This window comes from Myotis myotis, unplaced genomic scaffold (genome assembly GCF_014108235.1).
Source record: "Myotis myotis isolate mMyoMyo1 unplaced genomic scaffold, mMyoMyo1.p scaffold_m19_p_1, whole genome shotgun sequence".
Classification (NCBI taxonomy): Eukaryota; Metazoa; Chordata; class Mammalia; order Chiroptera; family Vespertilionidae; genus Myotis; species Myotis myotis.
Genome location: NW_023416313.1, coordinates 208,487,067 through 208,510,707, shown reverse-complemented (window position 1 = coordinate 208,510,707; position 23,641 = coordinate 208,487,067). Strand labels below are relative to the sequence as shown.

The window sequence follows — 23,641 nt, the reverse complement described above, 5'->3', positions numbered from 1 at the left end:
CTCTGTGCCATCTCTAGTGACAGGGACATTGCATGAGACATTATGAGAAGATTTCTGATGTCTGCAGAAGGTACAAGAATTCCCCTCACTGGCACGTGCAAAGCAGTCCTCTCTTCCCCCACAGTGTGTGATGGAGGCAAGAGAAGCTTTGAGGATAGTATCTGGAATTGGCTACTTAGAACCCTGACACCAGTTGATGAACACCATTGATCTGTTCTGACAGAAGATTTTCTATGGGGAAAAAAACAAACAGACACATAACACAAAAAACAGGGTGATGAAATACACAGGAACCATCCGACACAAATATTTTACTTCACCATAGTAAAGGAGGAAGGTAATGTTTGACTTCTGGCTGAATGTCCATGACAAAGACTAATGTTTAATCTCATCTCTGGCGTGTTATCAATAGGACATGTTACATCGCTTGTTTGAAGCTTCCAGGTGCTTAGGAAAGTAACTGGCTGAGGTATGCAGGCTTCCCACAGAGTGAGTCAGTTGTCCATGCTGATGTAGCCTGTGCTCTATGGTACATCCACCAGGAGTGCAGTCATTTCTGTTGTTCTGGATTCAATGGGAGAGACAGAGAAGCAGGTGAGTGAAGTTGCAATAGGGGGCCCACACCAGGGCAGATGGTTTGTCCCAAGGTGAGTTAGCAGGAGGGGTGGACCTTGAATGTGGATCTCTTGCCAAATGGTCCAGAGTGCACATGAATAAAAAATAGCATTAGGTAAATGAGGAAAGAAAGAAGGTCAGGGGTAATACTAAATAAGAAACAAAAGATGCAAATGATGAGAATAAGTGATGAGCCTGAAAAAGGATTATAAAATGTGGCCTTGCTTCTAGTCTGGACTACCCACATGATCCCAAACAACTTATCTCCATACAGTGGGCCTCATTCTTTCTCACCTGGAAGTGCAGGTAATGGGATCACTCTTATCTAGGGAAATTTTAGGATAAAACTTCTGTAATATTGTCATTGTAAGCCAATGTAGAGTCTCAATTCCCTGTGTCAGCCTGGATCTGACTCGATAGTCTTAATGTTCTATATATTTAAACTTCTATCTAATTAGTTCTTGTGTTTTTATATATAGTTAAAAACTTTCCTTACTTCCATGGTTTTAGGGTGTCAGTATCATGAGATATAGCCTAAAATTATTTTATAAGAAGCAAGTCACCAACATTTTTTAAAAGCCTATTTTGTTGTTTCTGAAGCTAAATACCTTAAGATTATAAACCTCAATGGCATAAAACAAAATTAGGCACCCTCCCCCAACAATAAGAACAAAAAATCAGGGTGTTCTAAACCAAGGCCCTCGTTGGATACACACACACACACACACACACACACACACACACACACACACACGTATCATGTATACTAGAGGCTCGGTGCATGAAATTTGTGCACAGGGGGGTGGGTGTCTCTCAGTCCAGCCTGCCCCTTCTCACAGTCTGGGAACCCTCAGGGGATGTCCTAAGCCGCAGTCTGGCCTCCCTCTGTGGGAGGCGACCCTGTGATCAGGGGAAGGCAATGCCCCCATCACGCCTCTGCTGCTGCCACTGCCAGCCACAAGGCTTCCCGAGCCTCGGCCATTGCAGCCACTACGGCTTGCCTGAACCTTGGGCCCTTGCAGTGGCATCGGCCATTGGCGGCTTGCCAGAGCCCTGGGGCCAGCCCTGATCAAGTGGCAGTGGTCATCGGGAGCACTCACAGCCACCACCGCCAGCTGCCAGTCCCCACCCACGCCTGCTGTGCATGCAGCCTAGTGATTGGTCGTTATGTGACAGCATCCCAACCAATTTGCATATTACCCTAATATTAGATAGAAAAATGATCCTGCCTCCAGTTCTTCAAACTATAATTCAGGGGAGATATATATATATATATATATATATATATATATATATATATATATATATATATATTAGCTTATAAGAAGAGAGAAAGTTCTTATGGAAGATGGGCTTCAAGACATATACTGTGCATTTAAATCCACAGTGTATGGATTTGATGGCATTTGGAAGTATAGTAACAATCTACCCAGTAAACGTAGAGTTGAGCCTAGACCATTTTGGTAAAACAATCAGTGTGGCAGGAATTTAGCTCACGCAAGAGCTTATCTCCACACAGAGGGCCCTCATAAGCAGCATCCTTAAATGTTCATGTTGGTACAACATTGAGATGCTGTGTTAATTGATCATATTGGATGGTGGGAGGCCATGCTGGATCGTGGTCAAGGGAGCAGGCTTCCTGGAATCCAGAGGTTGTTTTAAAAACTATTTCCAGTTCTCATACCTGTGTGACCCCAAAGTCTCAATTTCCTATCTGTAACCTGTTGATGGATCTCACATTTCAATTTTCTTTCGGTATGGGGCTTACACAGAATAATAAATGTGAAATGCTCAGTAAAGTGGCACCGAGCAAATGCTTAATAAATACTAGGTAGTTATTAGTATACTTTTATTATATGCTCCATTTCGGAGAAACTGAATCCATTACAATAATGACTTTCCATCAACATGGATCACTGTTCTTCTTAATCTATGACTGATCATGAAGTTTCAAGTATACCAGAACCCCATAGATCCAGATCTGAAGAGAAAGAAAACATCCTTGAGGTAAGGCATGGGCGTGGTGGTGCTGCTGTCTTCGGAGAACCCAGTCCATTACAAGTCTGAACAATGTGATCCTTGCTCTGGGCAGAAAACATGGAACAAGAAAATGTCTGTTTTGTAAGAAGACAATTCAGACTTGTTTTTCAGGGCCTTTCATAATCTCAAACTCCTCAGCTGCAGCAGTGCAGGAGCAAGAATGATCGAATATGGCATCCAGTTATTGTGAAAAAATAAAAAGAAAAAGTAGTGTGCAAACTCAAGGTGAGTAAATAGAAATCTGGTGGAAAAGAAGACAAGAAAGACAGTATAAAATGTGAATGAATATAAACATATATCTCCAGGTATATGGAAATACAAAAATGACTTTAACAGGCTGTCCCATTTGAGTAAATGTCTGGCCCCTCTTTGAGTACCTCCAAAGATGGGGCATTTCATGTATTAATGAAGCATCCCACCCACTGGCTGGAGGGACCAGCTGTAGATAACTTTGTAGAGGCAGTAATGAGGAGGAAAAACAAATCTTTCTTTTTTCTAACTGTGGTTTAGATCCTGGCTCCATTGTTTAATATTTTTGAACTTTGGATGGAAAATAAGAGGATACATAAATGGACATCATAATAGTACCTTCTTCAAGGGGTCGTTGTAGAGATTCAATAAGACAATGCATATAACTCATATAGCCCAATGCCTGGCACGGAACTAACACTAATGGACCCAACTGAGTGTTCAATTAATTTAATTATGATTATTGAGCACCTGTCTGGCTCCAATGTTTTACATTTGAATAGTTGACTTTATTTCTCTCTACTTCTATTGTCTATAATGGGGATTTGAGGCTTATCTATGACATGAGAATGTTGACAGAGTTAGATGTGTTGATGATACAGTTAAAGCTCTTAGAACAGTGCCTGGAACTATTTGACATCATTTGATGTTAGTCATTGACAAAGGTGTTGTCTGTCCAGTTGCCACTTCTTGTTTTACTCTTTTTGCTCAATGAGTTTCCCTCAAGCAGGACTCCTGTGTCCTTCCTAGCTCTCATTCTTCATGAGCACTCTTTAAGAGTAAGGTAGAATTGAAATAGCAGGTTTAAGTTCCACATCGCACATGTGCCTCCCATGAGTAAGAGTGGATGGGAGTAAATCCATTTCCAGGGACAGATAGAGAAACAAGCCCAGAGGAGGCTTGAGGGTGAAGAGGTCAGCAGTTACAGTGTGGTTTAGAAAGAACACAAAGTACTCTGAGAAGTGGAGGATCAGGGTGGGGATAAGACAACATTTATTTGGGAGCCTGGCAACATGGCTCTGGACATAGGGAGCTTGCTCTGTCAGGTGCTGCTTACCTTTCGTAAGTGTGAATTCCACTTAGGTTAACACTTGGTACATACCCTTCTGCATCCACAGTCTGTTCCACACTAGTTTTTGGCAAAATATGGTATTCTCTGGTCACACCCAATCTATTCTATCTTTATTCTGAGTGTCCAGGATTAATGAGATAATCATACCCTGAGGCTTAACTGGTTGAAATCTGCAAATCTCCTAAATGGGTAATTACCTATTCATAACCTTTCTTTCCAACATTGTGTAAATCTCATTAACACATATTTATTATTATTATTCATATTATGGAAAAAATTGCTTTTTTTTTGACATTGAAAGAACAGTGGGCAAGGGGAGACCAGATGTTTCATTGGAGCTACTTGGTTTTATCTCCATGATCAAATAAAGGAAGCTGTCTCCAAGTATAGGAGATTCTCTCAGCGCACTTCTGTTCAACCTTCTGCTTTTAGAGTGAGACCCCTCTGCTGAGGCCTGAAGGAACTGGTGTGAGGTTGTAACATTGAAGAGTGAGGGTTAGGCTAATCTTGACTCTCATCTAGAAGTGGTTCCTAGAAAGACATGGACTCATACACCCTCATGGGATGGGAACCATGCAGAGAACAAAATCAACTCTGAACAGGTGCTGCATACAACCTTAAGACTCTTTACCTAACACATCTGTCTGGACTGGGTACCAAGCAAGCATGTAAGATTACTTGTTTGTATACAAAGAATTATAGGTGATTGGAGATTATAAAAATGTCTTATTTCTGAAGTTGCTTAATTGAGCAATTTTTCTAGGTAGAGATGACATGAACATTAATGGAACTTTCATGACATCCCCAGTTTATTTAATCAGTTGTTTGATTCATAACATATGGTGTGGCTTTATAGAATATGAAGTGGTTTTGTAATTTTCTTTAAAGTTTCCAAATAACTTTTTGTGGAGCTGCTGCCTAATCCTTCCTATATAATAAAAGCCTAATATGCTAAGAGTCTGACCATTCTGTTCAACCAGTCACTATGATGCCCACTGACCAGCAGGGAGCAGATACTCCAACTGGTAGGTTAGCTTGCTGCTGGGGTCTGGTGGATGGGTCCTGGGCAAGATGGGCCAGACACACCCTGAAGCCCTCCTGTGGTCCTTCCCTGGCCCCGATCATGCACCGGTGGGGTCCTTCACCTGGCCTATGTCCTCTTGCAATCCGGGACCCCTTGGAAGATGTTGGAGAGCCAGTTTTGGCCTGATACCCAGAGGTCAGGCCAAGAAACCCCACTGGTGCATGAATCCGTGCACTGGGCCTCTAGTACTAAATAAAATTGCTTGAAACCATGGCCCCTTCCTACTACGTGAGATGAGGCAGAACATTGTTTACCTGCGTATATGTGACCATCTATTCCTTCCCACACACCTTCCATTTAAGGTATCATAGCTGAAAGAGACCCACTAGGGAAGCAAAAAACCACAACTCTCCTTCTGCCACTGCCACCAAGAAGTATGCTATGGCGGGTGAGCCTCTTAAATTCTCTGGGCCTCAGAAGAGAGGGTGTAGATCAGGTAACCTCTGGATTATACTTTAGCTGTGTGTGGCCTTCAGCAAACCATGGCCTCAGCCTTGAGGGGACTCATAGGGCCATGCCCTATTTGGCTAAACAGTCAACGAGGTAGAAAAGCAAGACAGTGGGGAACTTTCTAATGGGATAAAGAAGGAGGGAAGCTAGGGTATGAAGCCAGGTTTGTCCTTTGTTCTATGAATGTCCTTACCTCCCCATTCTGAAGAGTATGGCTAATACTCAAGAAGCTTGTTCTGCTTCTTCTACCGTTACCCCATCTCAGCTCCTGAGGGAAAGAGGATGCAAACCCTCTATAATCCCTATATGGTTCACTCTTCAAGGTCATCACTCTGAGGGTTCTTTATGCCCGAGGCCCAAATGTTTTTGGACTGAGTCTGAGTCTGCAATTTTTATTCATGTCCTGTCTTAATACATTAGGCACATAGATAAAAATGAGTTTCTCAAACTTCCAAACTCTAAGTTTCCAAAAACAAAAAGTCCTGAAAACTAAATATCTGAATTATACTTAAAATTTCACCACTTGTGTTTATAGACATGAGCCTTTTAGATCCAGACTTTATTCAGTGACACATTAATGGTATATAACAACTCTTAGGTGGCTTAGAAATTTTGTTTCCCGCCTGGCTGGTATAGCTCAACCTGTGAACCAGGAGGTCACGGTTCAATTCCTGGTCAGGGCACATGCCCTGGTTGTGGGCTTAATCCCCAATAGGGGGTGTGCAGGAGGCAGCTGATCAATGATTCTCTCTCATCATTTATGTTTCTATCTCTCTCTCCCTCTCCCTTCCTCTCTGAAATCAATAAAAATATATATTTAAAAATGTTTTGTTTCCCCATAACACTTTATCTTCAAGTATCTTAATAAGATTTAGACTTTCTACCTTAATCTACTATAACTACTAAAAGAAGTGTGCTGATCTCCATCAGATGTAGGCAGAAGGCACCTTTATTTTCCACTACCCTATCTTTCTATATTTTCTTTAAACACATTATCTTTCTGAGTAGCCTTCTCAGGTGAAAAACCTTAACCAGCTATAACATCATTGTTTCCCATGTGCTATGGACCCAGTGTGATGCGTGGGAAACATTGATGTGTTCTTGTCTCTACCATCAGTGTGAGCACAGATTACTCCTCACACATCCCACAAATCACACACAAGTGCAGCTTCAGCCAGCTTCTTGCCTGGAGATTTTTTTTCAAGTGTGGATCTTACATTCACCTGTTCCTTTCCTCCCAAACTTTAAAGAGATATGGGGCAAGTTCCCCAAGTGGTTCTCTTGAAAAATCTTTCATTTGGCATGAAGAAAGGAGGGAGTATCCCTCCCAACTTCTCCACTGGCAGAGTAGAGGCACAGAGAGAGGGAAATGTGAAGAATCCCAAGAAATCCCTCCCCAAAATTATCTCTCTCCTTGCCACTTTAACTACAATCCTTTTATCCTCTTGAGGAGTGGGTTACAAAACTAGATTTTGTCTGTCTCCTTTGCATATGATATTGGTAGTCTGATACCTCTACTTGTGCATATTTTATATATTATACTAGAGGCCTGGTGCATGAAATTCGTGCACTGGGGGTGGGGGGGAACGGGTGTCCCTCAGCCCAGCCTGCAACTTCTCCAATCTGGGATCCCTCTCACAATCTGGGACTGCTGGCTTTCAACTGCTCTCCTGCCTGCCTGCCTGATTGCCCCTAACCACTTCTGCCTGCCAGCCTGATCACCCCCTAACCACTCCCCTGTCAGCCTGATCGACGCTTCACAGCTCCCCTGCTAGCCTGATTGCCCCCAACTGCCCTCCCCTGCTGGCCCAATTGCCCTCAACTGCCTTCCCCTGCAGGCCTGGTTCCCCCCAACTGCCCTCCCCTGCCAGCCCGGTCACCCCTAACTGCCCTCCCCTGCTGGCCATCTTGTAGTAGCCATCTTATGAAGACATGGGCATGGCCATCTTGTGACCACATGGAGGTGGCCATCTTGTGCCAGGGCATGACAGTCAATTTGCATATTACCTCTTTATTATGTAGGGTTATATATATTATATTATATTATATTATATTATATTATATTATATTATATTAATTATAAACTAGTGTCCTGGTGCACGGATTCATACACATTGAAAGGAAATTAATTAGAAGAAATATTTTAATATCGCTTTTCGCCATTTATCTATAGTAGAAGTGTCAACCAAATTCATGATCAATAATAACAGATCAAAACACACACATGCGATTGGCACCAGCAAGATTTATATGTATCGAGCATGTGCAAGTCAACTTAGCCTCTTTTATATACAGAATGAACTTGCTTAATTAGACCTGTTTTCTGATTTAGCTAAACTTTTTCCAGTCCAGTGAAACACCCCAAGTTCTCTTCAGGTAATTCTCAGCAACACAGCAGTAAATATCAACATGAAGTAGACTATTATTATAGATCATGCAGGGAGAACAAAGGGTAAAATAAAATAGCAGTGTTTGACTATATTATGCACAATGAGAAAACCTGAAGTCATTTTCAAGTTCCACCATTGCTTACTTCTTTTCAGCCAGGTCAAGTTTCTAAACTTTCTAAATCTCAGTTTTCTGGCTAATGAAAAGAAAATAGGATTCTACTGAGTCTCCTATCTACCTACTCCATGACTTCTGTGAGGATCAAATGAGATGAGGCAAGTGAAAATGCTTCACAATCATTTGGTTAAACTGTAAAATATTTCCACCTGCCTATAAAGCAAGTTGTGTTCCTGGGCTGAAAAAACTCCAGGAGGCTAGTTACTGGGGAGAGGAAGCTGGGCATTGCCACATATCATCACCTGTCACCCAAAGAGACTGTTTCCGGGTTGGGCTGTGGGCCGCATTTTGTGCCACGGGGTCTTGGCAGCATTGGCTGTGATTTGGTGGGGTGTCACTCCAGGTTGGCGGCAGGGCCTGTGTCCCACTTGGGGGAAGCCGAGTGTTGGTTTGCAGCGCCAGGTCCATGGTGCCATTTATTTTTAAATGGCCAGTGCATGTCATGGCAGCTCCTGCGTTGAGCGTCTGCCCCCTGGTGGTCAATGTGCATCATAGCTTCTGGTCAGATGGGTAGACACTTAGCCGTTTATTTATATAGACTAGAGGCCTAGTTCCCAAAATTTGTGCACTCGGCGGGGGGTGGGAGGGGGTCCCTCAGCCTGCTCTGTGCCCTCTCACAGTCTGGGACCCCTCGGTGGATGTCCACCTGCTGGCTTAGGCCTGCTCCCCAGGGAATTGGGCCTAAGCTGGCAGTCAGACATCCCTCTGGCAGCCCGGGAGCCCTCGGGGGATGTCCACTTGCCAGCGGGGAGCAGGCCTAAGCTGCAGTTGGACATCCTTAGCACTACTGAGGAGGTGGGGGAGGCTCACGCCACCACTGCTGTGCTGGCAGCCATCAGCCTGGCTTGCGGCTGAGCAGAGCTCCTCCTGTGGGAGTGCACTGACCACCAGAGGGCAGCTCCTGCACTGAGCGTCTGCCCCCTGGTGGTCAGTATGTGTCATAGTGACCAGTCATTCCCAGTCATTCTACTGTTAGGGTCAATTTGCATATTACCCTTTTATTATATAAGATAGAGGCCTGGTGAATGGGTGGGGTCTGGCTGGTTTGCCCTGAAGGGTGTCCTGGATCAGGGTGGGGGTCCCGCTGGGGTGCCTGGCCAACCTGTGTGAGGGGCTGATGGCTGTTTGCAGGCTGGCTAAGCCCCCCAGCGGGGACCCTCACCCAATGGGGGTGTGGCCAGCCTGGGTGAGGGGCTGATGGCCGTTTTCAGGCTGGCCACACTCCCCAGTGACCCAAGCTCCCAGCCTCTCCTTTTTTTTTTTTTTTTCTGGGATTTATTTATCTTCTATAATTAAAACTTTGTAGCCTTGAGTGTAGCCGAGGGCCAGCCAGGGCAGGCGGGAAGCTTGGCTTCCTCCATCACCGGGGGCAATCCAAGCCTCCTGCTCACTCCAGCTCTGTGGCTGCGGCCATCTTAGTTGGGTTAATTTGCATACTCGCTCTTGATTGGCTTGTGGGCATGGCTTGAGAGTAGCAGAGGGATGGTTAATTTGCATGTTTCTCTTTTATTATATAGGATTACATTATATTATATTATATTATATTATATTATATTATATTATACTATACTAGGTGCCTGGGGCACAAAATTTGTGCACTGGTAAGGGGTCCCTCAGCCAGCCTGCCCCCTCTCACATACTGGGAGCCCTTGGGGAGCGGGCCTAAGCTGCAGCCTGGCCTCCCTTTGTGGAGGGAGACCTGGCTGATCAGGGGAAGGCACCAGCCCCATCACCCCACTGCAGCCACTGCCAGTCACTGCAGCCACTGCCAGTCACCGCAGCCACCAAGGTGTTTTCATCAATATGGACTCCAGTCCCTTCACCATGAAAAAATGACAACTTTCTTTAGGCATTTTCAAGATGTGTCTTTCATAGGATATGACATTTCTTTATTATTTTTCTTTATCTTCATCTGAGGATATGTTTCCATTGATTTTTAGAGAATGTGGAAGAGAAAGGGAAAGACAGAGAGAAACATCAAAGTGAGAGGAACACTTTGATTGGTTGGTTGCCTCCTGCATGAGCCCTGACCTGGGCCCTGGCCAGGGAGGAGCCTGCAACCTAGGTACATGCCCTTAGTCAGAATTGAACCCAGACCCTGCGGTAGGCAGGCTGAGGCTCTATCCATTGAGACAAACCGGCCAGGGCAGGATATGACATTTCTTAGCCCTCCAGCAGTGGACCTTCATTTTTTTCACCAGAAGTGTGGTGGAAAAACCCTAGGTCACCTTCTTGGATTCTTATTGCCCAAGTTACTAAGAATATTACCAGTGGCATACAGGGAGCTTAGCCAATGAGCGGTCAGAAAAGGTGTTTCCTCTGTAGTTCTCACCGATCCCTGGCTCAGCCCCGGCCCAGGCCTAAAGCCTCGGGGCCTGGGCAGGGGACCCCCAGCTCCCTCCCATTGGCCCCTGCCCAGGCCTAAGACCTCTGGCCAAGGCTTTAGGCCTAGGCAGGAGCCCCCTCTGCTCTGACCGCAAGCTCAGGTCCTGCCCAGGAGTCCCCTGTCTCAGGCCCTTCCTAGGCTGCTCAGGGCCCACACGGGGCCTACCTCGGAGTGACCTGGGTGTCTGATGGTGTTCCCAGGACCCAGGCCGCTGGGCGCCTACATATGCAAATTAACTGCCATCATTGTTGGGTTAATTTGCATACTCTCCTGATTGGCTGGTAAGCATAGTGGAGGGACAGTCAATTTACATGTTTGTCTATTATTAGGTAAGATTATATGCCTGCAAACTCCTGAAAGGTAAAGGCTTTTTTTCAGCATATTTATATTTATTATAATACCTAGCTCAGTGCTGGGTAGTAGGTACTCACTAGTACAGTAGGTACTCCATACTTGTTTGATGAATGGATGAGTGAATGAGGGTAAGCTCATCACTGATTGCCTGCCTTTGTACAGAAGAATGACCAGTTTCTGTTAAGCTGTGCACACTCTCAAGTTACTCTCCTGCATTCTACTTCTCATGTAAGTACTGTTATTAAACTTCTAAATACTTAACAGAAAGCTGTTTTTTTGGCAGTGAATGAACTCCTTTTGTCTTCTGTCCCGTGAATATCCTAACCACTTTGTCACTTTGATCTAGGGGGCATTTCATCCTCAGAAATGCAAAGGAGTTGGCCCCTGCACAAAATGTGTCCCATTTCCTATTGCCATGAAATGCACTGCTCTTGAGCCTTTGCCCGCCCCCTTTCATGAGAATGCGTAAGCCACTAAATTGCAGTTACTGGCTGAGGCCATGGCCATCAAAAAATCGTGAATGCCATGTAGATTGGAGGCTTGCTCTACTAAAGAGTCCACAATGGCTTTACTGTAACTGGGTTAACCAGAATTTGGCAAACAGCTATCCAAGGAGGGTGATACAAACCCCCTGCCCCCTTCCAGGATGCTGGCCTGATCTTCTTGTATTTGTGCAACTGGCTCATCCAGAGACTCGCTGGAAGTGGGAGGAGGGGCCTGGTGAGGGCTAATCTCTCTGGGTCAGGTTGTCCTTTCTCAGCTCTCTTTTCACACAGCTCCTCTTCCTGCAAAGCGAAGTAGGTTAGAGGATAGCTTGTTTTCTTTTGCTATTTGAAATACAGCATTTAGGGTCATGCTCTGAATAATTTGTGCTTGTTAGAAATGACTGTCGTCCTCTCGAAGCAATAACAAAGAACTACATTTAAATTAAATTCAGCCAAGCAAGAGCCACTCCACAAAATCAATGGAGCTAGGCATTTTTCAAAGAGTTATTTGGATTTTTTTTTTTCTCTCTGTAATATTCTAGGACGTAATTCAGCAAAGCTATCCCAGAATCTAAAAAGCGCTGGACTATAGTTCATACTGCTTTAAAAGTATTAGTTAAAATTAGGGATGGGCGTGACAAGGTAAGGTAAAATATTAGATGCAATCATCTTTAATAACACTTCTTTTTATATTTGGCAAACTTTATTCTTCCTCCATTTCCTAGTTTAAAATTTCAAGTATGGATTTTTGAAAGATAGCTTTATTTAGTTATTAAATCTGTAGAACTTCAAGATACTAGAGCCATGTCAAATATAGTTTTTAAAAGTTCATTTGCATAAATGTATTCTTATCTATATACACAGCTGTGGTCTTCTTAACAAATGTGTAGCGATGAGCCACATAGTGTCTGGGTAGAGGACTTATTATGTCAAAATGCAGAAACATACCTGTTTCTTTTAAAACTATGTTTTTTAGAGCAGTTTTAGGTTCACAGCAAAATTGAGAGGAAAGTAGAGACTTCTCATATACCCTTGCCTCCACCTCACAGCCTCCTTTAATATTGACATTTCCCACCTGGGACACATATCTATTTAAAAAAATATTCTCTCTTCACAGTGTCTGTATTAAAATCCACTTCAGTACTCAAAGAATTCAATCTTTGCTTGAATGCATCAAAGCAGTCTCACTTTCTAAGTTCTTCGAGACCAAAAACTCTCCATTCTTTTCTCATATGAGATATAGAAATATCTGGGGCTACTAAACTTTTAAAGTCAAGAAAGGACGTTCCATCCATTATTTTAATAATTTGTCTTGCAGTTGCTCTGTCCCAATTAGGGACTAATCCTGTCCAATACACCTAATGAGCAGGTTAATTATTAACACACTGAAAACTTCAACTCTCATATACATATCACCTTTGTCTGCATGATACACAGCAATGTTGTCATATCATTGTAGATGAATGCGCTTCTTTGCTTTAATTCCTGCTTTCAAAACCAAGAGGAGATCCTTAATTTTGGTCAGTATGGCTACTCTGGACAAAGCCATTCTGCCTGGTTTTTGCCTTACCCAGGGCATGGAATCTTTTTCATGCTGGATGTTCTTATTGCAGAGTTCTTCCTGTGTGACTTTTATACTGATGTCACATAAACCCAAAATATGTCTATTCCTTAGATATTCACTTTATGGCCACAAGGGAAATACATCTTATATTCTATCAAATTATCTCTTTTTTCTTACTTATTTCCTTGTGTCCCCCTCATATACTCTCCTAGCACATGCCTCCTCTGGTGAGTCTGACCTTGAGGAGCCTTGCTCTAAAACAAGGGTGATGTCTGTAGTATGTGTACATTACTTCCTCAGACTCCGAAGCACATGTGATGAAAAGACCCATTTTCATGACTGAAGAAGATGATATGTTATGATTTCCTCCTAGTTCAAACATAAAATTCTTCTTGAATCCTTTCTCTCTGCCAAGGTCAGTTACCATCTACCAACTCCAGCTCCACTTCTGGGGATCCCTTCGTCTTTGCTAAAGTATCTATTACTAATTATCATCACTCTAATAATAGCATTATTAGATTCAGCAAAGTTAACTTCAGGAAGCTCCCCCCCTCACAAATATAACCTTCCTGAACCCATCGAAATTCTGATGACTCAGTTAGTCTCATAAGGAGTTGGGGAACCATTTCACAAAGGTGATTCTGAACTGGTTACATTGACAAACTCTGGTCCAGTTAGCCTTCTGGTTTCTCTCTATTCTTTCTGGGGCAATGTTATATTTGTTACTCAAGTATGAATTAAGGGACACTTCTTGTGGCTATGCCTGCAAAACTGTGAAGGGGGAGGGGAGAGTGGATGTGAAAGACAAATGTCTTATTTTTTGAAAAACATTTGGATTCTGAAGAAATTTCCCATCTTACCATTTTTCAGAAGATGAACAAATTGTTCTTTTTTTTACTGAAAAGACACAATCACCAACTAGTTTATTCTAGACTCATGTGTAGATATCTATCCCAATCCTCCACCCCTTTTTTTAAAAAAATATGTCTTGCTGATTTTATGGAGAGAGGACAGGAGAGGTAGAGATAGAAACATCGACGAGAGAGAATCATGGATTGGCTTTCTTCTGCTTCGGATCGAGCCCACAGCCCCGGGCCTGTGCTCTGACTAGGAATCAAACCCAGTAACCTCTTGGTGCATGGGAGGGCACTCAACCAACTTAGCCACACCAGCTGGGCTCCTCCACCCTTTGAATATTTTATTCACATCAAGCATGGCCAGGGAAGTTGTGATCTATGGACCCATGTGCATTTGCTGCCAAAATACCTTGACCCTAACTTCAAAGAACCTGTCTTCAATTGCTGGGGCCACTGCTATTGAATTATTACTGTGATATTTGTTTTTAACACCCAGAATTTAGAAATTACCTCTCTTCTGAGTACTACACAATTTATTGAATGAACTATTTTTGCATATTCATATGTTCAAATTTAATTCAATAAAACAATTAAAATACAGCCATTACTTCTATAGTGGAATAACCATTTACTTAGATAATGCTAAATTTATAGGGTAGAATGTTATAAACTCTGCTAAAGATTCAGTAACTGAGCTTATGTAGGGGATTCTTGAGTTTGGAATGGTAATCCCATTTGGGTTTCTGCCTGTGCCTGTAAGTGTGGGTTACATGTGAAAAGGAAATTTTGAGCTCAGGAGGCAGCCCAATAGCCAGGAGGGTTAGGCATCAGGAAAACAGACTTAGCTCCAAAGTCCCACCCTCTTGATCTGCCCACCCAGGTGTATGGATGGATGGGCAGGGAGTTGTATTTTAGAACTGTTCTAAATAGATGGGGAAGACATCCAGCCAAGCAGGGAAACGTGCTTTTTTGTAGAACTTGACAATTCAGCTGCCCGTCAGTATCAAAGTGGTCCAGCAAGGCAGGATCTTGGCAGTTCTCAAAGGGCTGGTGGGAACTTAGTCAGCACTATTCCAGCCTTGAATGGACTGAAAAAATTAAGGAAGGAAGAATACAATATTTAAAAGTACTGCCTGGAGAATATGTGTCCTTATCCTTTGCTTTGGTCTCCTTATGAGCTCTAGACCAACAGCAAGCTAGTGTCTTCACTGAATAAATTTAAGACCCTTTTCCCAAACAAGGGTTTTGGTAAGATTCATAAATTGTACAAAAATGAGGTTCAGCATTTTCTGTACTTGTACTAAAAGCATTCAATTTCTTTTGTTATGCTTTGATTTGGAAATTATATTCTGCTGGTTTTCCTCACAACTTCTATGAAGTCAACACTAGTACATCATGAAGGTTTCTAATGTAAATAGGTCCATTGCATTGGATCTTATAAAATGAATGATCTTCACTGATGAGTTTTGTCTTTTGTATATTACTAGACTTTTTATTAATTTTCAGTTAAAGACATGAAATTAAAACTTACTACAGTGCATCTGAGCCCTTTAATATTTCAATTAATAAAACAAACAAAACCTCAGAAAAGAATATGACAGTTTCCCTTCTCACTCTTCCCCTATCACACAGTCATTTTATTTACTCGGTAGTCATGGGTGCTTCATGAAAAATTGACTATATTGTGAATAAAACTAGAACTTTACTTAGTGCCCTACAGCCCAACACTCTCTGGATAATTGAGAGCTTGGCCTCAATAGTATTCCACCTGAAAACAAGATAATTGCTTTGGAGTAGTTGTCTTCATAAGGCAATAGTTGTTTTAGATATGACACTGCAAGCATGGACAATCAAAAAATAAATGAATCAGACCTCTTCAAAATTAAAAGCTTTGGTGCATCAAATGACATTATCAAGAAAGTGAAGAGGTGACCTACAGAATGGGAGACAAAGTTTGCAGATCATATATCTGATAAGGGTCTAGTATCCAGAATATATATAAAATAACTATTATAACCCAATAATAAACTGATAAATAACTTAATCAAATATGGAGAAAGGATTTGAATAGATGTTTCTCCAAAGAAGATATGGAAATGGCTAATAAGCACATGAAAAGGTGCTCAACATCATTCACCATCAGGGAAATGCAAATCAAAACCACAATGAGATACTACTTTATACTCATTAGGATCTTTATTATAAAAGAGAAATAATAAGAAATATTGGTGCGGCACTGGACAGTGTGGCTCAGTTTGTTGGAGTGTTGTCCCGTGCACTAGAAGGCAACTGGTTCAATTTCTGTTCAGGGCACATACTCAGGTTGCAGGTTGGAACACCAGTTGGGGCGCATGCAGGAGGCAACTGATAAATGTTTCTCTCTTACATCAATGTTTCTCTCTCTCTCTCTTCATCTCTCTAAAATCAATTTTTTTAAAGAAAATATTGGTGAGGATGTAGAACAAATGGAATTCTCATGCATTACTGGTGATAGTGTAAATGGTAGACACTTCGAGAAATAGTTTGGCAGTTCCTCATAAGGTTAAACACAGAGTTGTTACATTATCCAGCGATTTCAATCTTAGGTATATATTCTAGAGAATAGAAAACATATGTTTGCAAAGATACTTGTACAAGAATATTCATAGCAGGACTATTTGTAGTAATAAAAAAAATGGAAACAAGCCAAATGCCCAACCGATAAATGGATAAAAAAGTGACATATCTATGAAATATTATTAAGCTGTAAAAAGGAATGAAGTACTGATTCATGCTACAATATGAATTGATCTTGAAAACATTATGCAAATCCGTAAATATAGAAAGTAGATTGCTGGTTTCCAGGGACATTGGGGAGGGGGGAATAAGAGTGACTGCTAATGGGTATGGGGTTTCTTTTGTGGTGATAACTATGTTCTGGAATTAGACAGTGGTGATAATTGCATAACTTTAGTAACCATAATAAATATCTATGAGTTGTATATTTTAAAATGTCAATTTTATGGTATGTGAGCTATGTCTAAATGTGTTGAAGTGAGCTTGATTCCATCCTCCAATAACTATTCATCTTAGTTATTTTTCCTTTGCCTACCTTTTCGTAAAGTAAGATTCTGTAGTGGTAAACTGAAGTTGTAGATGAACAAAATGTTAAAAGGCAACAATTATTTTGGCTTTATAATTTTTAATATAACCTTTTTAGTTCAGAGCACTTTTAGATTTATAGAACAGTTTCAGATAACACAGAAAAATCCTGTATATCCTTCACCCAGTTTCTCCTAATGTCAGCATCTTACAAAGCCACGGGACCAAGACTAAAAACTAATTAACATTGACATTAAACAAACTTTGGACTTTATTCGGAATTTATCAGTTTTTATACTAATGTCCTTTTCCTGTAATAGAGTCCGGTTCAGGGTACTAGTCTTCTTTCCTTGTCCCATATCTTTTGTCTCTGCTGACCTGTGACTGTCTCACTCTTTCCCTGTATTTTATGACCTTGATAGTTTTAAAGAGAATTGTTCGAGTATTTTATACAATGTTCCTCAGTTTAGGTTTGTCTGATGTTTTTCTCATGATTAGGTTGATGTGTTGGGTTTGGGGATGAATATCACAGGGGTAACATACCTTTCTCATGACATCATGTGGGAGTGTACATAGCATCAACACAACTTATCACTGGGGATATTAACCTTGATCATTTACTTAAATTAGTGTTTTGCCAGGTTTCTCCACTATAAGCTGACTGTTTTTCTCTTTCCATACTCTCATCTTCAGAAATGAGTCACCAATCCAACTGGTATTCAGAGCATGGTGTGGGGAGACTAAACTCTACTTTCTTGAAGAATGTCTTAGTCCATTCAAGCTTCTATAACAAAATATAATAGAATGGGTGGCTTATAAACAACAGAAACTTAGTTGTCACAGTTCTGGAGACTGGGAAGTCTAAGATCAAAAAATGGATGATTAAGTGTCTAGTGAGAGCTCACTTCCTGGTTCATAGATGGCTGTTTTCTTTTTATGTCCTCAGAGACAAGTATATAACTTGAGGTAAGTATATAACAAGCCACCTTTGAAAATTGTGAAGCACAGAGATCTCTCTGGAATCTCTTTTATAAGGGTATCATCCAATCCATGAGAGCGCCATCTAATTTCCTTCCAGAGGCCCCACCTCTGAATACCATCACATCGGTGGCTAAGATTTTAACCTATGGCTTTTCAGGGGACACATTTAGTCCCCAACAAGGGGAGAACATCTCTATATATTATTTGCAATTTTTCCTCATTTGTCTCTTCTCTCCCACATAGTAATTCAATCATTTATTTATATCCATATGAAGTCATGGATATTTATTTTATACTAGAGGCCCGGTGCACAAAATCGTGCACTCACGGAGGTCCCTCAGCCCAGCCTGTACCCTCTCACAGTCCAGGAGCCTTTGGGAGATGTTTGACTGCCAGCTTAGGCCTGTTCCCCATCAGTTGGATATCTGGCTTAGGCCCTAAGCCAGTGATGGCGAACTTATGACACACGTGTCAGAGGTGACATGTGAACTCATTTTTTTTTGGTTGATTTTTCTTTGTTAAATGGCATTTAAATATATAAAACAAATATCAAAAATATAAGTCTTTGTTTTACTATGGTTGCAAATATCAAAAAATTTCTATATGTGACATGGCACCAGAGTTAAGTTAGGGTTTTTCAAAATGCTGACACGCTGAGCTCAAAAGGTTTGCCATCACCGCCCTAAGCCATCAGTCGGACATCTTTAGTGCTGCTGTGGAGGTGGGAGAGGCTCCCGCCATCGCTGCTGCGCTCACCAGCTGTGAGCCCAGCTTCTGGCTAAGCGGCACTCACCCTGTGAGAGTGCACTGACCACAGGGGGCAGCTCCTACATTGAGCATCTGCCCCCTGGTGGTCCATGTGTATCATAGCGACCGGTCGTTCTGCAGTTCAGTCGATTTGCATATTATCCTTTTATTATATAGGATTATATAGGATTTGTGTTATAATCCAAATTCTATGTCATTTATTTTTGCCACTCAAATGGTCCCAGCTTTGGCTATTGGAAGGTTAGTTTTTTTTTTTTCCTTTGACATGCCCCATTTTTTTTAAACTACTGAACACTTTTTTTACTGAGCACTTTATTTGCTGGTACTATAAGTTGCTCCAGGCTCCTCCTTTACACCCCCTGTGCCAGACCAGAGTCAGCCCCAGTTTTTGTTTCTTTGTTTTGAGACTGGTGTTAGAAACCAAGATCTAGGTGCTGGGTGTAAGAGCAGTAATGTTTGTATAGTGGGAATATGTTAGCTTGAGGAAAAGGAGGGGATGATCTGCTAAATGGGAAAAGAGGAGAAAAGAACCAAGAGACCAGAATAGACGATAATCTCAGGTTAAATGATGTGTTGAAGATGGCGTTAACCATGGTGCCTATGAGGTTACCCATGTGAAGATCTGTATGTGAATTTGCATGGCGTTTTAAATGGAGAATGAAGCCCTGAGGTAAGCATATATAACAAGCCACCTTTGCAATTGAGTATGATATGCAATTTCACTAGGAAAATCCACAGCCAACCTTCAGACCCAGCTTCATTTGCATTTTCCACAGCAAGTACTGCTTGATGCTGCTATCTTTGCACTGAGTTTTCTTTTTATGAAGTAAGCTCAGATGGCCACTGACAATGGAGGTAATAAGGATGATAATAACCAGAGAGGGTGATTGTTTGGGATTCTGAAGCTCCTGCTTACGTTTTATTATTATGACTTTATATTTTGTCCCAGGCAGAGAGGCATGGGATCCCAGGCATGGAAATAGCTGCGGTGGAGAAATTGGAGGGGAAGACAGTGTGAAAGTCACGGTAGAGCAGGCAGGGAGGCATTGCAATTCAGTTCTCGCTCACCCTGAAGTGCAGAGGCTGGCTGTTTGGGAGACTGTAAAGGGAAATCTGCTGGAGAAGAAAGTGAGGTGGACAGTCTTTGCTATACTTATATTAACATATGTGCACCTCACAGAATACATTTTTGAAAATGCTGGCAGACACTTTTTTTTTTTTTTTAGAATAAAAACTGGAGAGAGCAGTTTTTTCACTGCTGAAGGTTTTGAACTGTCCTATAGATTAGCTGGAAGTTACAAAGAGCCCTTCCTGAGTCAGCTGAATAGCGCTGGTGGTAACTTAATAACTCAGGAATCATTGATTCAATCCATTTAGGGAATAGAATCAATGTTTGGATTCCACCTCCTTATTTGTGGAGGGTACCCGAGGGGACTGCTGTAATTAACTATACATTGTTGTACCTGTAGAGGACCTTTTATCTCAGGAACCTGTGAACCCGGAGGAAAAAGACCTCACAGTTTGCCTTAAACAACAATAAATGGGAATCTTTCATTTGATCCATCAAAGTGTATTTTCCTACTTACCTCTGTCGAGGCAGCATGGTTGTGCAGCATGAGGCAAGGGCTGGGGATTTATCCTGCCTCCACTAATTGCTTGCTGTATGGCCGTCTGCCTGCTGTGCTGTCTATGGGCTAACTTGTGCTTCCTCCACAAATTCAGATATTGAAATTCTCGCCCCTGGTGCCCTCAGAATGGGACTGTCTTTGGAGATATGGTATTTAAAGAAGTATTATATTAAAATAAGGTTATTAGGATGGGCTCTAACCCAATATGATCGATGATCTGATAAGAAGAGAAAATTTGGACATAGGCACGTACAGAGGTGGGACAGTATGAAGAGATATGGGAAGATCTTCATCTAAAAGCCAAGAGAGAAAATAAATTCCTACTGTTTAAGCCAGTCTGTGATACTTTGTTAGAATAGCCCTCATAAACAAATGCAGTGCAATATGGAAATATTGCAGAAATCTTTTACGGGAAAGAGAAAACTAATATTTGTTGACAGTCACTGTATAATGATATAAATAAACTAAATATCTCACTTAACCGTTACAACCACCCTTAACATCATCATATTGATGAGTTAAATAGGAATTTGGAGAGATCAGATAATTTGTGTAAAACCAAAGAGCTGGGTACATTGAAACTGTTCTCTTTCACTACTAGTCCTCATCCCTTCTACTCTGTGTCACTGGCAACAGAACTACAGCAGATAACCCACGACCAACCCTTGATGTACTTCCATGTTGACTTGGACAAAAGATACATTTGCTGTACAGGATTAAGCCCTAGGAAGCTTTAATCAGGAGATCATCCAAACCTCCCCATGAACGGAACCCCCAGGAGGACAAACAACCCTGTGGATAATCCAGGGGTTCCTTTGGTTTCCACTAGATGGTGCTAGAGCCTGATTCTATGCCCTGACACAGTATGGTGCCAGGATCTCAATCCAGTATTACTTTTGGTGCTTTGACCATAACCTATTTTGGTTTAAAATTTATTTGCTATTGATGCTCATGTTTTTTATAATTGGGAAAGGGAGTTCTTAAAAGTGCCAAAGTTAGAGCGTCATCCACCATCTTGGCATAGCAGGAAAGACACACCTTGTTCACAGTGTGAGTAATGCCTTACCCAATGAGCAGAGGACACTTTTTATTTATGGAGAGGTCTTTATTACACTAACTCGTGGTTGAATGCATAGAGAACAAGGGACTTAAAATGGTTCTATTTTAGTTCCCCTAGTGATTGATTCACTCTGGGGAGAGGCATATAACTGCTCTCTGCCCTAGTTTTCCCATTTATAAAATAGAAATAAAATATGGGACACTTACTTCAAAGGGCACTCAGAAGATGAATGAGGTAGTGTCTCTTAAAATACTCTGTGGTTGTTGGAGAAATAGAGTTATATCCTCTTTGCAAATAGTACAACTTGACTTTGACCCATCAATGCTTATTTGAATCTTATAAACCCACTTGGTCACTGATTCTCCCCAAGTACGTTCACTGCTGTTTTCCTCAGTAAGATGAAAAGGCATCCACATGATAAAAACTACCATTTGGGGGAATGGATTAATAGGTGCCGTTCAATTTCTCAATGCAACAATTTGTTCTGCTCTCCAGAAGTCATTTCATCTCTATTTCTCTCCAGGCTCAAATGCTTTTCTAAGGGTAACATTGAAGTAAGGTTTCTAGATAGTCTCTTTATTCATAGTCGGAGGGGAAGGTTTCCACTGTACTTTGTTTTCAACCTATTTTCCAGAGATTTTTAGAAAGGGGTATTGGAAGGTGCATCGGGGATAAAGTGCCATGTATATGTTAGACTAAATCATATTTGGTAGGTTGAAAGTATCCTATAGACTGAATGTGTCTCCCCAAAATCCATATGTTGAAGCCTTCACCTCCAGTATGACTATATTTGGAGAGAGGGCCTATAAGAAGGTAATTGAGGTTCAATGAGGCACAGGCATATTTTGGCCATAGTCAGTTGAAGAGCCTCAGAATAAAGCAAAGATCACAGTGAAGTGAGTGGTATTTGTTTTGCTGGAAGAGATTCTTGCCTTCAATTTGTAAAATAGGCAATGTCTGTGAAGCTCAATAAATCAAAGAACAATAAAATGAGGTATGCCTGTAACAAGGTGAGGCCGTAGAATAGGATTAGTGTCCCGAAAGAAGATTCCCAGAGAGGTGTGCTCACTTTATTCCTCCTCCCAACCTAATCCGCCCCCCCCCCCAATACCTCACATGTAAGCACTGTGAGATGGCAGCCTCTTATAAGTCAGGAAGAAAGCCCTCACCAGAAACCAGCCATGCTGGCACCCAGACTACCAGCCTCTAGACTGCGAGAAAATAAATGTCTATTGTTCAAGACACTCAGAGGGTGATATTTGTTATGGCAACCCAATCTGACTAAGACAAAATACTTACCTCATCGCTGTAAGATAGGTGTGGGTACACTTCTGCCATACATAGGACTATGTAGTAAATATTCTAGGATTTGTAGTTCCTAGGGTCTTTTGCACAAAAGCAGCCATAGCAGTCTGGAAAAAAAGTGAATGAGGTTGTGTTCCAATAAAACTTTTTTTTTTAAAAAAAAAACAGACCTCAGGCCCTATTTGTCACAGGCCACAGTTTGCTGGCCCTTACTCTAAGAAGACACAAAAATAACTTAAAGTTGGATAAATTCCAATTTTTTCTCAAAGGCAGATTCCCATTATCACTAAACAAACACATTATAGTGACAATTAGCTATTGTTTCCACTTTTTTTTAATTAAATCTTTATTGTTCAGATTATTACATTTGTTCCTCTTTTTCCCCCCCATAACTCCCCTCCTCCCAGTTCCCACCCCACCCTCCGCCCTCACTCCCCACCCACTGTCCTCATCCATAGGTGCACGATTTTTGTCCAGTCTCTTCCCGCATCTCCCACACCCCTTTCCCCCCCCAAGAATAGTCAGTCCATTCCCTTTCTATGTCCCTGATTCTATTATAATCACCAGTTCATTCTGTACATCAGATTATATATTCACTTGATTCTTAGATTCACTTGTTGATAGATACATATTTGTTGTTCATAATTTGTATCTTTACCTTTTTCTTATTCTTCCTCTTCTTAAAGGATACCTTTCAGCATTTCATATAATCCTGGTTTGGTGATGAACTCCTTTAGCTTTTCCTTATCTGTGAAGCTCTTTATCTGACCTTCAGTTCTGAATGATAGCTTTGCTGGATAAAGTAATCTTGGTTGTAGGTTCTTGGCATTCATCACTTTGAATATTTCTTGCCACTCCCTTCTGGCCTGCAAAGTTTCGGTTGAGAAATCAGCTGACAGTCGTATGGGTACTCCCATGTAGGTAACTGAGTTTCTTTCTCCTGCTGCTCTTAAGAGTCTCTCTTTGTCTTTTGCTCTTGGCATTTTAATTATGATGTGTCTTGGTATGGTCCTCTTTGGATTCCTTTTGTTTGGGGTTCTCTGCGCTTCCTAGACCTGTAAGTCTACTTCTTTCACCAGGTGGGGGAAGTTTTCTGT

The 23,641-nt window shown here is 41.6% G+C and overlaps 1 long non-coding RNA gene across 1 annotated transcript; it reads right to left on the bottom strand.

The window, feature by feature from the left end:
* Positions 1-304: 304 nt before the first annotated feature.
* LOC118664848 lies at positions 305-23,263 on the bottom strand. The gene is made up of 3 exons (XR_004970431.1): positions 23,203-23,263; positions 22,539-22,651; positions 305-564 (listed from the first exon to the last, which is right to left on the bottom strand). It is a non-coding gene; the product is annotated as an uncharacterized LOC118664848 (long non-coding RNA).
* Between the last annotated feature and the right edge of the window lie 378 nt (positions 23,264-23,641).